Source organism: Pelecanus crispus, chromosome 10 (genome assembly GCF_030463565.1).
Source record: "Pelecanus crispus isolate bPelCri1 chromosome 10, bPelCri1.pri, whole genome shotgun sequence".
Classification (NCBI taxonomy): domain Eukaryota; kingdom Metazoa; phylum Chordata; class Aves; order Pelecaniformes; family Pelecanidae; genus Pelecanus; species Pelecanus crispus.
The window spans coordinates 33278596-33291764 of record NC_134652.1 but is presented as its reverse complement, the minus strand read 5'-3'; positions in this window follow the sequence as shown (position 1 = coordinate 33291764).

The window sequence follows — 13169 nt, the reverse complement described above, 5'->3', positions numbered from 1 at the left end:
GGGTTGCTCTCTGTCCCTCTGTAGCATTAATTTTCAAACACAAGGCAGGGTGATCAATAATGTGTTCTGCTGGCAGTTTTATTTAGTTTATTCTTGTTTCAGGTATTAGTTTCCTCAGCAATTTTATCACCTGCAGGTCTGATGTTGTCTATTCAGTCTGGCACAACCGTACGCCTGTCTCTGACCCTAGTGTGGCACACCAGAGTCTCCGCGTGTCCCTGAGCCGCAGTGTAGCCTGGTATGGGAGGTAAGGTTAAATAATTCCGAGTTGCATGCAATTGGCCAGCCCTGAACTAAGCAATCATCTGTGATCCATCCCAAAGGGTTCAAAAAATACAATTATTTCCATCTACCTGTATGGCTGAAATTAAGTTAAGGAGCTGCAGAATGCAAAACAAGGAGTAGAGAAGCAGCCTACACACTGTGTGGCACTGCACTATAGGCAAGGAGGTGCAGGAGAAGGATCTGCTTTTCCTAAAACCCAATCACTGCGCAATTTGTACCTAACATGGGAACCAAGCACTGACGCTTCGATCATCAGTACATGCTCTGGAGACAAGAAGCTCAGGTCTGCTTGCCACATGCTGCATTGTGGCACGTTACTCATTTGCTGGAGGAACTGCAAGGTCAGATTTTGACGTGCTTATTCAGAAAGGTTACATAAAAAGTGTGTCCCGAGGAAGAACACAGGTTTGTTTTGTGTTTTACCATGAAAAATAATATTATCAAAGGAAAAGCATCTGAAATTAATGAAAGGGCCATGAGTTCAGCAACTTTCCTGAGTTAAACCAAACATAGCAAAAGTTGCTAAAGCCAAACAGACCTAGAACAGTTCCTTTGCAACCATCTAAAACATGGGCTGTGTCTGGCAGAGGAACTGCATGTAAATCTGCCTTACCAGCTCTGACCAGGGATGCCGTCTGTCCCTAGTGCTAGATCTGTCATCTAATACTGTTTTAAACCATATAACACAATATAATGTTGTGCTGTTAAGACGCAGCAGATAGATAATGAAAGAAAAAAAAAGCCCTGCCATTCCCTGTTAGAACAATCACATTTTTGTGGCAGATATTTTCTGTATTTCTGTTTCTCTCTTGTTTTTCAGAGTATTTATGTACATGGAAGAGGATCTCTGTTTCCAGAGAGATCATCTGTTCCTGCTGCTTATATGCTATTTGATGTCATGATCTTGGTTGCTGTGGAAATGATTAAGCTGTCATCGACAGGATTCAGATGGGGAATAAGCTCGGGGAGAAGATGATACAACATTCCTTCTTTTATGGAAATATGTGCAGTTAAGAATGGCAAACAAACAAACAAGCAAAATACAGAGGCAAACACCCTTCCCCCTCCCAAATCACTATTCAGACTGAGCAGACTGTTTCAAAATAAGCATATTTTTCCCAGGGGGTGTCAGATTGTGTCTAGAAAATGTCACCCACTGCTGTGGAAGCGGCAGAAGGGAGCTGGGGGTCAGTGGATATACCCTCATCCCTTTGGTTTGAAAGGGTACAAACTCCAAAGTAGAGGCCAAACTCCCTTTTGTCCTGTGCTTTGAGCAGGTCATGGCAGGTGCAGTGTGTTGCAAAAGTAAGAGTAGCACATTTTTTGTGAGTGCAAATGGATATGCAACATGCAGAGCACCAGAGAGCAATGTCCTCTGCCCTTAAGTAGCTGCCCAGGGTTGTGTTAAGCGCAGCAAGTCGCAGTGGGAGGAGTAACGCTCCCAGACATTAGATGAGGTTATGTTGACTCAGGAAAATGAAATGCCTCCCAGAAGTACCTTTGGATTTAATTAATATGTGTTTAGAGTTGATGGCAATTCTCCAAAGAGGACTTGTGTTAACCACCAGCTGATTGCATCTGGAATTGCATGGGGGAATCTTTCAGTATTTGGTGAATATACACAGGAAGCAGGTCATCTAGCTTGTATATTTGTAGTTGTAATTAGAAAGACAAACTGTATGGGAAGAGAAAGTCAACAATGATCTTGATGATTAGTTTAATACTGCCATGCTCATCTGCTGTGTTTTTTGAAGTCTGCAATGCTGCTGTCTCAGTGGTGGGTGTAAATGCCTTACAGTAAGTCAAACCCAGTTACTATTACTTTCCAGAGTCTTGGCAGCACTAATGTCTCTAACATAGTCTATATCCAGGACATGGGGAAATGCTCAAGTGGAAACAAGCTAGGGCTGCTTTCTTATTAGACAACTCTCCTACAAATGTAGGGGTTTTGCAGGGTCTCCTGGTACTGTTGATCTGAAGCTCTAAGTAGTCTGCTCTTTACCTGCAGCTAAAATGATACACACAGCTTAATGAGCAGTTGATATGTGACTAAGCTGCTCTCTTATTCAGACATTGACAGGATGTTATAAGGCATCGGGAAAGATTAAGGATGACAACAGGAAAATCTTTCTGGAACTTTTTCCATTACTGCTGATGCTTCCTGGAACTTGTTGAAAGAGTTTACACTCAAGAAATACATGCTGCTTTTTTTATTCTTTCTGATGACAGCTTCTCAGATAGGGCACAGCTTGGGCCATGATTTGAATCAGGGACTTCATGATCTTTGCATGATGCTGTAAACCATCACAGAGCATTAATTTTGTACGTCATTTTTGTTACCTGGTTTCTGATGTCATTTGGTGCCATTATGGTGATGGTGTCAGGTTTTAAATAGCCAGCTACATCTTACTTTGTTCCCCCATTGAACTTGAGATATCTCCACAGCAACATTTTTAAGTGCCAGAACATTGTATTCCATGGTAGAAATAAGCACATGCACAAAGAAGAGCAGATGAAACTAAACATCATTATTCCTTGCATTTCTAAACAATAGCACACAACCTTGTAATATCTAAATTACTGCCTCTCTCCAGAGTTAAAGGGGACAAATTTTATCAACGTGTTGTAGAATATCCTAATTTGTCCATCACCCCTCCTCACACACATTCACATGCAAACATGTACAAGAGCAGTGAGGGATACGTGAACACAAACATAGAGACTCAGGAGGGATCTCAGTCCCCTAACCCAGTACAGCACCTTGGTTTCTGGTGTCAGCTCCTGAGTATTTTTCTCAGCAAAGCTCCTCTGTACAGCCACGCAGAGGTGAAGTCTTGCTCATTTGTATGAATATGCATTCCTATACACACAACACATACAAACATGGTATTACCTAGTTACCAGGCATGTCTGACCGCAGATGTAAGAAATATGTTGTCATTCAATAGCAAGATAAAGCAAACCTTCCTCTTCTCTGCTTTTGACAGAGTCTGAAAATAGATTTAATCTTAGATTTAGTCAAAAGTGCAAGGCACAATCTGCCTTCTTGTTATACACTACACAATCTCTTCTCTTGCAAGTTTTATAGCTATAAAATTCCACTGCACTGACTTCAGGGGAATTCTTTCTTATTTACAGCAAGTGTAAGAGAGGCAGCAAGGTCATTCACAGTCATACCTGGAAAAGCCAAAGAAGTATGAGGTGGGCTTCTCCTCAGGAACTAGTAATTTTTTTCCATTAGAAATATCACAGCGATTTCTTACACCACCTCATTGTTCTCATTGCCTTTTAAATGCCACACTGCAGTTCTTGGTTTAGTAATGAGACATACAGCGCTTCCTCTGACATCCTGGAGAGCAAAGAGTTATCACTGGCATGCCAATTACAGTTAACAAGGAGAAGTTTGGTCTGTTGGCAAGGCTACCGAGTGCCTTATGTTTTAATGACAATGGCTGTCAAACACTGCACAGATATGCCTCAGAATTAATATATTAGTAGTTAGCACAAGAGGTCCTTGTCCATGACTAGGATATGCAGTTACAGAAATAATGCAAATATTGATAGCAATTAATCGTGGGGATCTCAATGCAGTTTCCCCTTTTGCTTTATCCTTTTTTCTGGAGGATTTTTTTTTTCACAATGTCATTTCTTAAAAAGATCAGTGGCTTCCATGATAAGTTTTTGCACTTGGAAATTTTATGTTCATCATCCTTTTGTCCAGTCTTTTAGACCTTGGGGGTATCACAACTTCCTTATGTAATGCATGCATCATATGCTTTAGGAACTTTTTAGTAGACGAGGTCAGAAGCATAAGTTCACAAATTGGCAGGGAGAAGGTTGACAACTATGCTGTCATCCAGGAGACTGAAGGACATGTAGGTCAGTTTTGATGAAGTAACTTAGGCAAAGTGGGGTGCTTTGGGGGGCTGTAGACCTCTCGTTCTCCTCCTACATTAATCCTGGCTAACGTAGGAGCAAGTTTGCTGCAACAAGAGAAAAGCTCTGCTGCCACCTCCTTCCATGGACAGTCTATGGCCATTCCTCGTTTAATCCTCTGTCAGCGCCCTGCCAAATGGTGCCAAGGGGAAATACTCTTTTTCACCCGTGAGAGAGCTGTGCTTAACAAATGCTCAGCTTATCTCAGAGGCTGCATGTGCCCAAGGAGAAAAACAGCAGTGTCAACTCCTCTGCACCTATTACTGGCTAAGTCCCCAGGCCCGTGTATGCATGTTTCTGGTCAGCTGACAGATTTTCAGTGCCTCAGCATCCCTGTTCAGAGCAATGAGCGTGCTTCAGATGGCAGGATTACCCACAACCAGTAAGTCTAGTACCTCCGCTGCCTGCTTTTTGCATCATGGCAGAGGCATGATAGATTGCCTTTAATTCATATAGTAAGCATATCCCATAATAACCAGTCTTCTGAATCTAATGTTTTCCTAGTAGACTGCTTTCCTTGCATCTCAACATATTTACCTCCTAGTAAAGAGTTTAGCCTGCCTAGGAGGTCTTGCTGTTACTTGGCATCTTCTTAGCATGATTAGAAACACAGATCTTTAAGGGAGAATCAACTCTGTACCGGAGCTGTTTGGTCAGATGTTCTTCATGCCCTGAAATGGAAGGCTTGATCGGGTTTCCCATTCTGAGAATCAGGTCAAAGAGATAAAAGGCTTAACCCTTTCGTCTTTCTGCAGTCTTGTATTTCTGTGCATTCTCTTCCGCTTGGGTTCCCACTACCAGAGGCAGAGCCTGGCCGCAACTGTGCACAAGAGAGCTCATGTCCCAACTCTGGCAGAGCCCTGTGGGCAAGGAGCTGGCAGAGCTCCACTGTTTCCCTCTTTTTCTCTCTCTTTCCTTCCCTTGCAGGAAAAATACTCATTGGAATCCATGTCTGGCAGAGAGCTGGTGTTACCCCTGGACTACCATGACATAGGGCAAGGGAGATGAATTGCTAAAATACAGCCTGAGGGCAGACAGGGGCTTTGACAAGCTGTAAAATTGTTCAACATCTCAGTTGGGGCTGAGAGACCTTTAGCAACACAGCACTGGGGACTGACAGAACTCAGCAAATGCTGCTGTGTGTTGCCCTGTTTTTACTGTTCTTGCCAGGTATCTTGGTTTTGACTGGGATAGAGTTAATTTTCTTCCTAGTGGCTGGCATAGTGCTGTGGTTTGGATTTAGGATGAGAATAATGCTGATAGCACATTGATGTTTTAGTTGTTACTGAGCAGTGCTTACACCAGTCAAGGACTTCTCAGCTCCCCATGCCCTGCCAGGTGCACAAGAAGCTGGGAGGGGGCACAGCCAGGCCAGCTGACCCAAACTGGCCAAAGGGCTATTCCATACCATATGGCACCATGCTCAGTATAGAAACTGGGGGGGGTTGGCTGGGGGCAGCCATCGCTGCTTGGGGACTGGCTGGGCATCGGTCAGCAGGTGGTGAGCAGCTGCATCACTTGCTTTTCCTGGGTTTTGTTCCTCTTTTTGTTGTTTTCCTTTTCACTATTATTATTATTACTATTTCAATTATTAAACTGTTCTTATCTCAACCCACGAGTTTTCTTACTTTTGCCCTTCCGATTCTCTCCCCATCCCACCGGGGGTGGGGGGGACGGTGAGCGAGCGGCTGCGTGGTGCTCAGTTGCCAGCTGGGGTTAAACCACCACACCACATAAGGAAAGAAATATCTTGAGCGAAGGACTGGGAACCTTAGTGGTGTACAGGGCAAGCAGAGGCATCTAAGAGCAGAGTCCTTTCTACTGCTCTCGGAGATCAGCAACCATCCTCCAGAATTTTTGGGCAGGTCCTACTACTCCAGGCTTTGAAAGTGTTCTTTTCTGTTTGTTTGTTTGTTCATTTTTTCATTTGAAGAGAATCTTAAAAGACATATTTAACAGTCTGTCTCTATCTCCATTTTAAGCAACTGCAGAGATGGGTCAATTACATCAATCTCCCTCAAAGTGTGGAGCTTACAAGATAGGTAAAGAATTATCCAAGGATTTTTTAATCAGAACAAAGTAAATTCCGTCCCTTCAATTTCTTCATTCAAGCAACTTTTTTTCTTTCCTGTGTGACTCAGGTTTACTCTGTGCTGATGTACTGTTTATCTGGATCTCATCTCCATGGGGTTACCTTGCTGTTCTGTAAGTATAAATATGTCTTGCAAGGGAAAATTTATCCTGAGATTTAATATTTTGAAGACTGAATCATCAAACCATAGCTTCCATGTGTTCAGTGCGGCATCCTAGCCCCATCAGTGTTATGAATGCTTCACTCCAGGCAGAAGCTCAAACAGAAAATAAATTATTCAGACTGAAAGTCAAAGAAGAGTAAGTTTCAAGAGTTGCCAGAATTTGATTACTTGTTGATGCCTTTATAGAGGCAGCGTTCTGGGGGACAGAGTTTTCATTCAAACACTCTCCCCTTCAGAGTGCCGGAGGCTTTAATAGCCCACCTTCTTCCAGGTGAAAATCAATACATTTGGTTTCTGCTTTTCTGGTTTCTGTAGGTAGTAAGGAAAAGTAAATAGAAAGACTGAAAAGAGAAATGAGAGAAAAACCACAGAGGATCTCAGCACAAGGAAAATTTATGACTTTTGAAATGAAGCTCCAGATGTGTGTTTGCTGACTGAGTAGCGAATATCTCAAGAGAGCCAGGAATTCATTGATTATGTGCAGATCCAGAAAGCCCTTTGAAGTTAAAAAGGAAAAAAAAAAAAAAGATATTCAAACATATCTTTCCCTTACAATCTTTTTCCTGGCTATTTCCACCTGTGTTTTGTATGCTTCATTTTAGGCTGACTTTCCATGACTGAAAATGCTGAGATGAAAAATCAGGAGATTGCTCAGCAAACACCTTGCACCAGGTTCAGCTAAGGTCAGTGGATTTGGTGTTCTTATGATCCGTTTTGTTGTCAATATCTGAATCTGATGCTAAATTTTTTGGCTGTTACTAATCCATAAAAATCTGTTGCATGAGCAGTGTGAAGGGGGGTGCATGGGTATATGGGCTGGCAAATATACACAACAGTTTAATATCCCTGCTAAGGGGATATTCACATGGCTGCGATGGAACAGCTCGTAACCGGCTCCCAGCTGATTCCATGCTCCTGTCCCCCAGGTGCCTGCAGGATGCAGTGGGATTCTGGAGTCCAATGGAACAACTGTGGTAGCTTCTCTCATTTCATCTCATTGACGTTGCTACTTTCAGTGTTTCATCAGGCACCAGAGAGATCCCTGATGAGCAGGGGAAAGCAGAGAAACTCCAGAGGTCCTTAAAGAAATCATTCAGATCTGTATGCTGTGCCCGAGTTCATTCTGGATTTGGCTTCCCTGTCTGAATCCCCTGTGCACGCTCATAGTTTCCTCTGGTGCATTCACCTTCAAATGACTGTCTTGAAGCAAGTGAAAGAACCATACATAACCTGTCAAGCAATCTAACAGAGCAGAACATGAGCGCTGTCTGTGGCATGTGTAGCTTTAACAGACTGTGCTGAGCCTTTGTATGTTAATATCTAGATAATGTTGTCAGTCAAGTTCTGTGCACTTTCCTCAACTGTGTGAAGTCAACACCGAGATTAGGTGGTACTACAAAGCCTCAAAAACCAGGCTGAGACTTTTGCAAGGAGCCTTATGCATCTAACTCATGTTGAAGTTTGTTTGGCTACAGGGACCTAAATTCTTTAACAATCTCTGTCCTAAAGGATTACCCTTCCTCTTCTTTATGCTTTACTCCAGGCAAAACAGAGACAGGCTTCTTACAAAGAAACAGTTGGTTTTCATTTTAAGCAAATCAAACCCTAAGATGAATAAGCCTATTTTGGAAGGGTTTGAAAAATTATACAGAAATTCTATTAGGCTAAATTCCTTATGTACTGGAGAGAAGCTGTAATGTTTTGTGCTATTTTAGTGACTTTTCCTTGAAAATTGCCTACTTGTATCTGTTTATTTTAAATAATTTCTAGGATTCAGATTGGTTAATGTACCATTAAAGGAATTTATTTGCACCGAAATCAGTAAATGCACTTTTTGTTTCTTTGGAGTCATTTGGGTATGTACTTGATTTAAATGGATTGTTTACCTAGTTACGGATTTTCACTGGTGTGGGGAAAACTTTTAGCAGCTTTGGAACATTATTCCCCACAAGATGATTTTGAATGTCAGAGCAGTTTTCCAGTTGTTTACCTTTCACTATTGTTGAAACCCATTCCTTTTCTTAGGTACTTGTTTGCTAAATAATGTAGATGGTAAATATCACCTTTACTGTGAGCCTAAATCTATGAGATGTTGAACTCTGCTTCGCACATTTTGATTTGTGAATGACTGCAAACAATGCTAAAAAGCGCTCTCCCTGGAGTCATATACACTGGTGTCCTTCCGGAAGGCAACCTGGGGGCTTGCCGTTACCATTCAGTTATTTTCAGTCGTAGTGAAGACCTCAGTTATGATTTATCCCAGTTAGATGGGTACATTAAGGATGCATCTATGGAAGGAAGCAGGCAAACCATAGTAAATTCAGGATTACATGTGCCCATTGAACTGAACCTGAGTTTATGTAAACCTGTAAATGAAAGCAGCTGTTCCAACACTGCACACGGTAATGAAGAGATTTTTCTCTAGAAGCAGACTTCTACATATTTTCAACCCTGCCTGACGTATGAGCAGGGATAAGGAACAGGTATGTCTCTAGGACCCAGTTTATGCAGGCAAAATCTGAGATAATAATGCTGTCCTACTCCAGAAAGCAATTTGAGGAAAAAAAGAAAACAACCAACCAAACAAACCAAAGCCTTATAATAAGCAGATATGAGCTATTATTCATTGATTTACCATTCCTTCTGCCCAATTTTTGATTGCACACTTTATTATACACCCATATATTAATTTAAAGTTATCTACTTGTCTGCTAATTTCTTTGCAAAAATCTTGCAAGGATAAACATCATATTATTATCGGTGCTGATTAGTGGCATAATATCTTATAGTGAGTAGTTTTGTCCTTTTGACCTAATTTATATTCTGACTCAAGGCTATGGGTAGCTACAGTTGAGAAAGTGAAAAAGAAACTGGATTCCACTGATTGTTTTAATGTGACTGCTAAAATATACAGCTAGAGATCAAGGGTAAAGGTTTAATTTTCTTCAGGGATACAGAAATCAGGTAGGAAGAATGAAAAGGTTCTTTTCAGCTTTAAATGTGCTTTTTTTTGTTCTGATGTGTCGCTTGACATATGTCAAAATAATGTAACCGCAGTGGAATTTAAAATCTGGGAGCCACTGAGTGGTTTGGTATAGCAATAATTGTTTCCTTTTCAAGTTCTTATGGATAATTATCATAAGTGACAGCAGCAACTTTTAGCTGAGCTACCAATTGCCAGAAGAGCTATATCATGACTGTCATTTGGGATGCTGTTGGATTGGTGAGGTTCCATTCAAAATGATACAGCGTAATTATTATTTACCCCAGTGGGTATGCAGGACAGCAAAACGTTGAATGAGATGTTGAAGAGAAAAGGGTTTTTCTGAACTCACCTTCTCTTTAACAGAAAGATTGCTTAGGACAAGAATGCAACAAACCACAGGCTCCTGGATCAAGCCCAGTGCCGAACAGAATAAAATCTCAATTGAAACCAGGGATGCAGTTCTCAACCGTATACTGATCGTTGCCTGTTAAAACCAAATCCACTGAAAAAGTCCTTCGATGGAGCTGCTCATGCTTGGGACTGAGAACTGGTTGCACTGGAGTGCTGCGGAGCCCTGAGGTTAGCATGATATCCACCAGCTTCTCACTGCTGAGCTCTGAGAAGGGCTTTGCATTCTACCAAGCATGCCCAGAAAAGCATTGCCTAAACAAGTGCCGCCAAAACAATTTCTCAGGAGGCCTAAAAGTCGGGACCTGTCAAATACGGGGAAAGAGAAATTTGGGGAAACGTGCTTAAAGCCTTTAACAGCCCACCAACTAGATACAAATAAAGGAACAAACTTGAATTAACAATGTTTTAAGAAATTAATTGGAATACAGGATTAAAAGTGGCAATAAACACATGGTTTCCCAGACTGACTGAGTAAACAGATGAAGCAATCTGTAAAACAGAAAGTGGAGAGGGGAAAAACCCTCTACACTTCAGGATTCTTCCTAATCATGGAGATTCATTATAGCTGGCTCCAAACAAGACTGAGTTTACACAAGTGATTTTCTTACTCTGTTCCTGAGGAGACCTGCAATTAGGGCCTAGGGCGATATATTGGGTTTATTAGTGTATTTTCAAGAAAGATGTCTTCTGCCACACTGCATAATTGGCTACAAGCACAAATATTAAAGCAGCATTGAGGAGAGTGCAGCATTAGTGCAACAGGTGCAATCAATCTTGTCCCATTTTATTTAAGTTGTTTATGAACCTGCTGATAAAATTTGGGCTGCCTCTTATAGGCGAAATGTGGGGGTGGATGGGAACCAGCTGCTCCTCAGGTGAAGTACTTATTAGGTGGTGGTTAGGGGAGGAGATAAAAGGCCAGTAAAGCCCCTACCTCAGAACTAGAGAACTGCTGCTGGGAGGTGGCAGTGAAGGGGTGAGTGTTGCTTTGGGAGGCTTTTTGGAGGTTTGGCTTTGGTTTGGGTTTTTTTTTTTCCTTAAATAATGGCTAAGCAAAAGACTAAGGATATTTACCAAGTATAAAGTATCATTAGGAGGGGGCTGAGTGTCTAGAGCCTATCTTCCTTTCCTCTGAAGAGAACACTGTCTGCTTTTTACCTACATACCTACCTACCTGCTTTACACCTACATAAGAGGTGTAAAATGCTAAGTGCTGCTGGGTTGGCTTGCTCGAGTCTGCAAGAAGGGAGTTTGCATGCTTGCAAGAAGGTCTGGGAGCCTCTGTTTTGTTTTCTTACTGTGAAGATGCAGATTAGTTTTCTGTCTGTGGCTTCTTTGTGCTAAGAAGTTGTGGTCCCATCCTCCCCTTACGTGGTAGTTATTCTTTTCTCACTGGAGTTACTCCTAAGAGCAGTGCAACCGCAGAGCAGAGACTATGTCAGGCCTCCCAGCCACAAACCACTGCCAATTCAAGGGCTACTGGCGTGAGGGAAAACAGATATGGCAGTAGTTGGGGTCCTGGGAGCCATCTTTTGTTTGGTTTCTTAGAACACTTTAAACTTTTGCTTATGTTTGAAAACATATTTGGGCAGGCTCCTGTGGGGAGCAGGGGCTGCTTCAGCAGGTGGAAAATAGAGTCTCGTTTGAGCTCTGCATCACAGCCTCCCTGTGCAGACTGGTTCGTCAAGTGCCTCCCCTAATAGCTGCTTCTGATGTAGCTGTAGACCTAGATGCGAGCACACTAACTGCTTATATCAGAGTAGCTTCTCTGTGTGGAGATTTGGGAGGTATATTGCGGGAGATAATAGGAGAGGTTCAGAAGCAAGATACAAGGAAATTGGCATTTCCTCTAATAGAAATACAATTCTTCAGATTAAACTGGAGAAGTACAGATTGGCACTAATTTATCATCCTTGGAGAGGAAAACAAACTCCCAAATTGTGTATAGCGCAGTACTTGGCTTGCTAAGCATTTTCCGTAATGGCTCATTTGTAATATCCTCCCAGTGCAAGGAGGGGAGGATGATGTTCCTAAGTGAAGATGGTCTATTGTTTCCTGTATTGGCAATTGAATTGTAACTCATAATTTGCAGATGAAGTACTTGAAGTACTCTGGCAGCTTTGTGACAAAAGGGGAAAATTTAATGCTTTTGTGAAAATAACCTTGAAGGTAAATGAAAACCTACATCTGTCCAGGCACAGGTCTATTAAATGTTCCCTTGGTACACATCACAATAGAAACATTTGAGTGGGCAGTGTAGCAAAAATTGAAAGAAATATCAGGTCTCTGAAGTCACTGTATTGCCTTGCTACTATTTTTGTGTCATGAAGTTTGATTTTCTTTTTTTAGTTGCTCTCCTGGTGGTGAAGCAGTTGTCTTGTAGAGAAAATACAATGAACAGCTTCAGAGACATGGGGCTTTTTGTATGCAAGTGGATGAAAATTTAACGGAAGCAAGGACTTTTAGTGATGGGAGAGGGAGAAACAAGAACCTAATAATGTGAAACTCGATTGGAGGCGGGGTTTTGGATGTGGACCCTTTCTGTGACTGTCAGTGGTGATATTTATATTGGTGTAGTGCCTAACAGCCCTTAGGCTATTATTGTGTGAAATAGTCTAACCCAGGCAGGTAATAGCTGAATCTAATGGTGTTAGATTAGGAAACTTGGAGCCTGCAGGTAGGGATATTAAAAACATTGCAAGTTTCTGGCTCAGCCCTGGGAAGGTGCTCTGTCCCTAATGCAGAAGGCAGGGTACTGGCACAGTAATTGTCCCATCATGAGAAGTGAGCTGTGGAGAAAATCTGGAGGGGTGCCTGGTTTGAAACAAGAGACTGCACTGTGTTTAGGGACAGAGCCCTGTGAACCAGACAGGCTCTCTGTGTCTGGAGGTCTGAGGGCCTGTGTCAGCAGCCTGAGGGCTCCCAGAGCTGTGTGGGCAATCATGGGGCTGTCAAGGACTAAGGTATGGGGGGCGGCAAAACTGCTTTACCTGCTCTCTGAACACTGAGGGGAATCACTGTCAGATCAACATTGATTGTGGGTTTGTTGAGAGAAAAAGGATGATGAATTATCAGCTTGATGCGCCACCCTGGTCCTGTTTTAGCTGTTTCTTGTAGGTGGTGTGGATATGAATTAAGGAAGGCAAGAGGACAGGAAAGGGTCACTGAAAGAGCAGGTGCAATCTATTACCTTTTATCCCACAGCAGAGTCTCCAGGGAGAACATTATCTGTCTTACTATGTGTGTTATTTCTACTAAGTTAAGCTTTCAAAAGCCTATGGACAGATGTTTAGGGG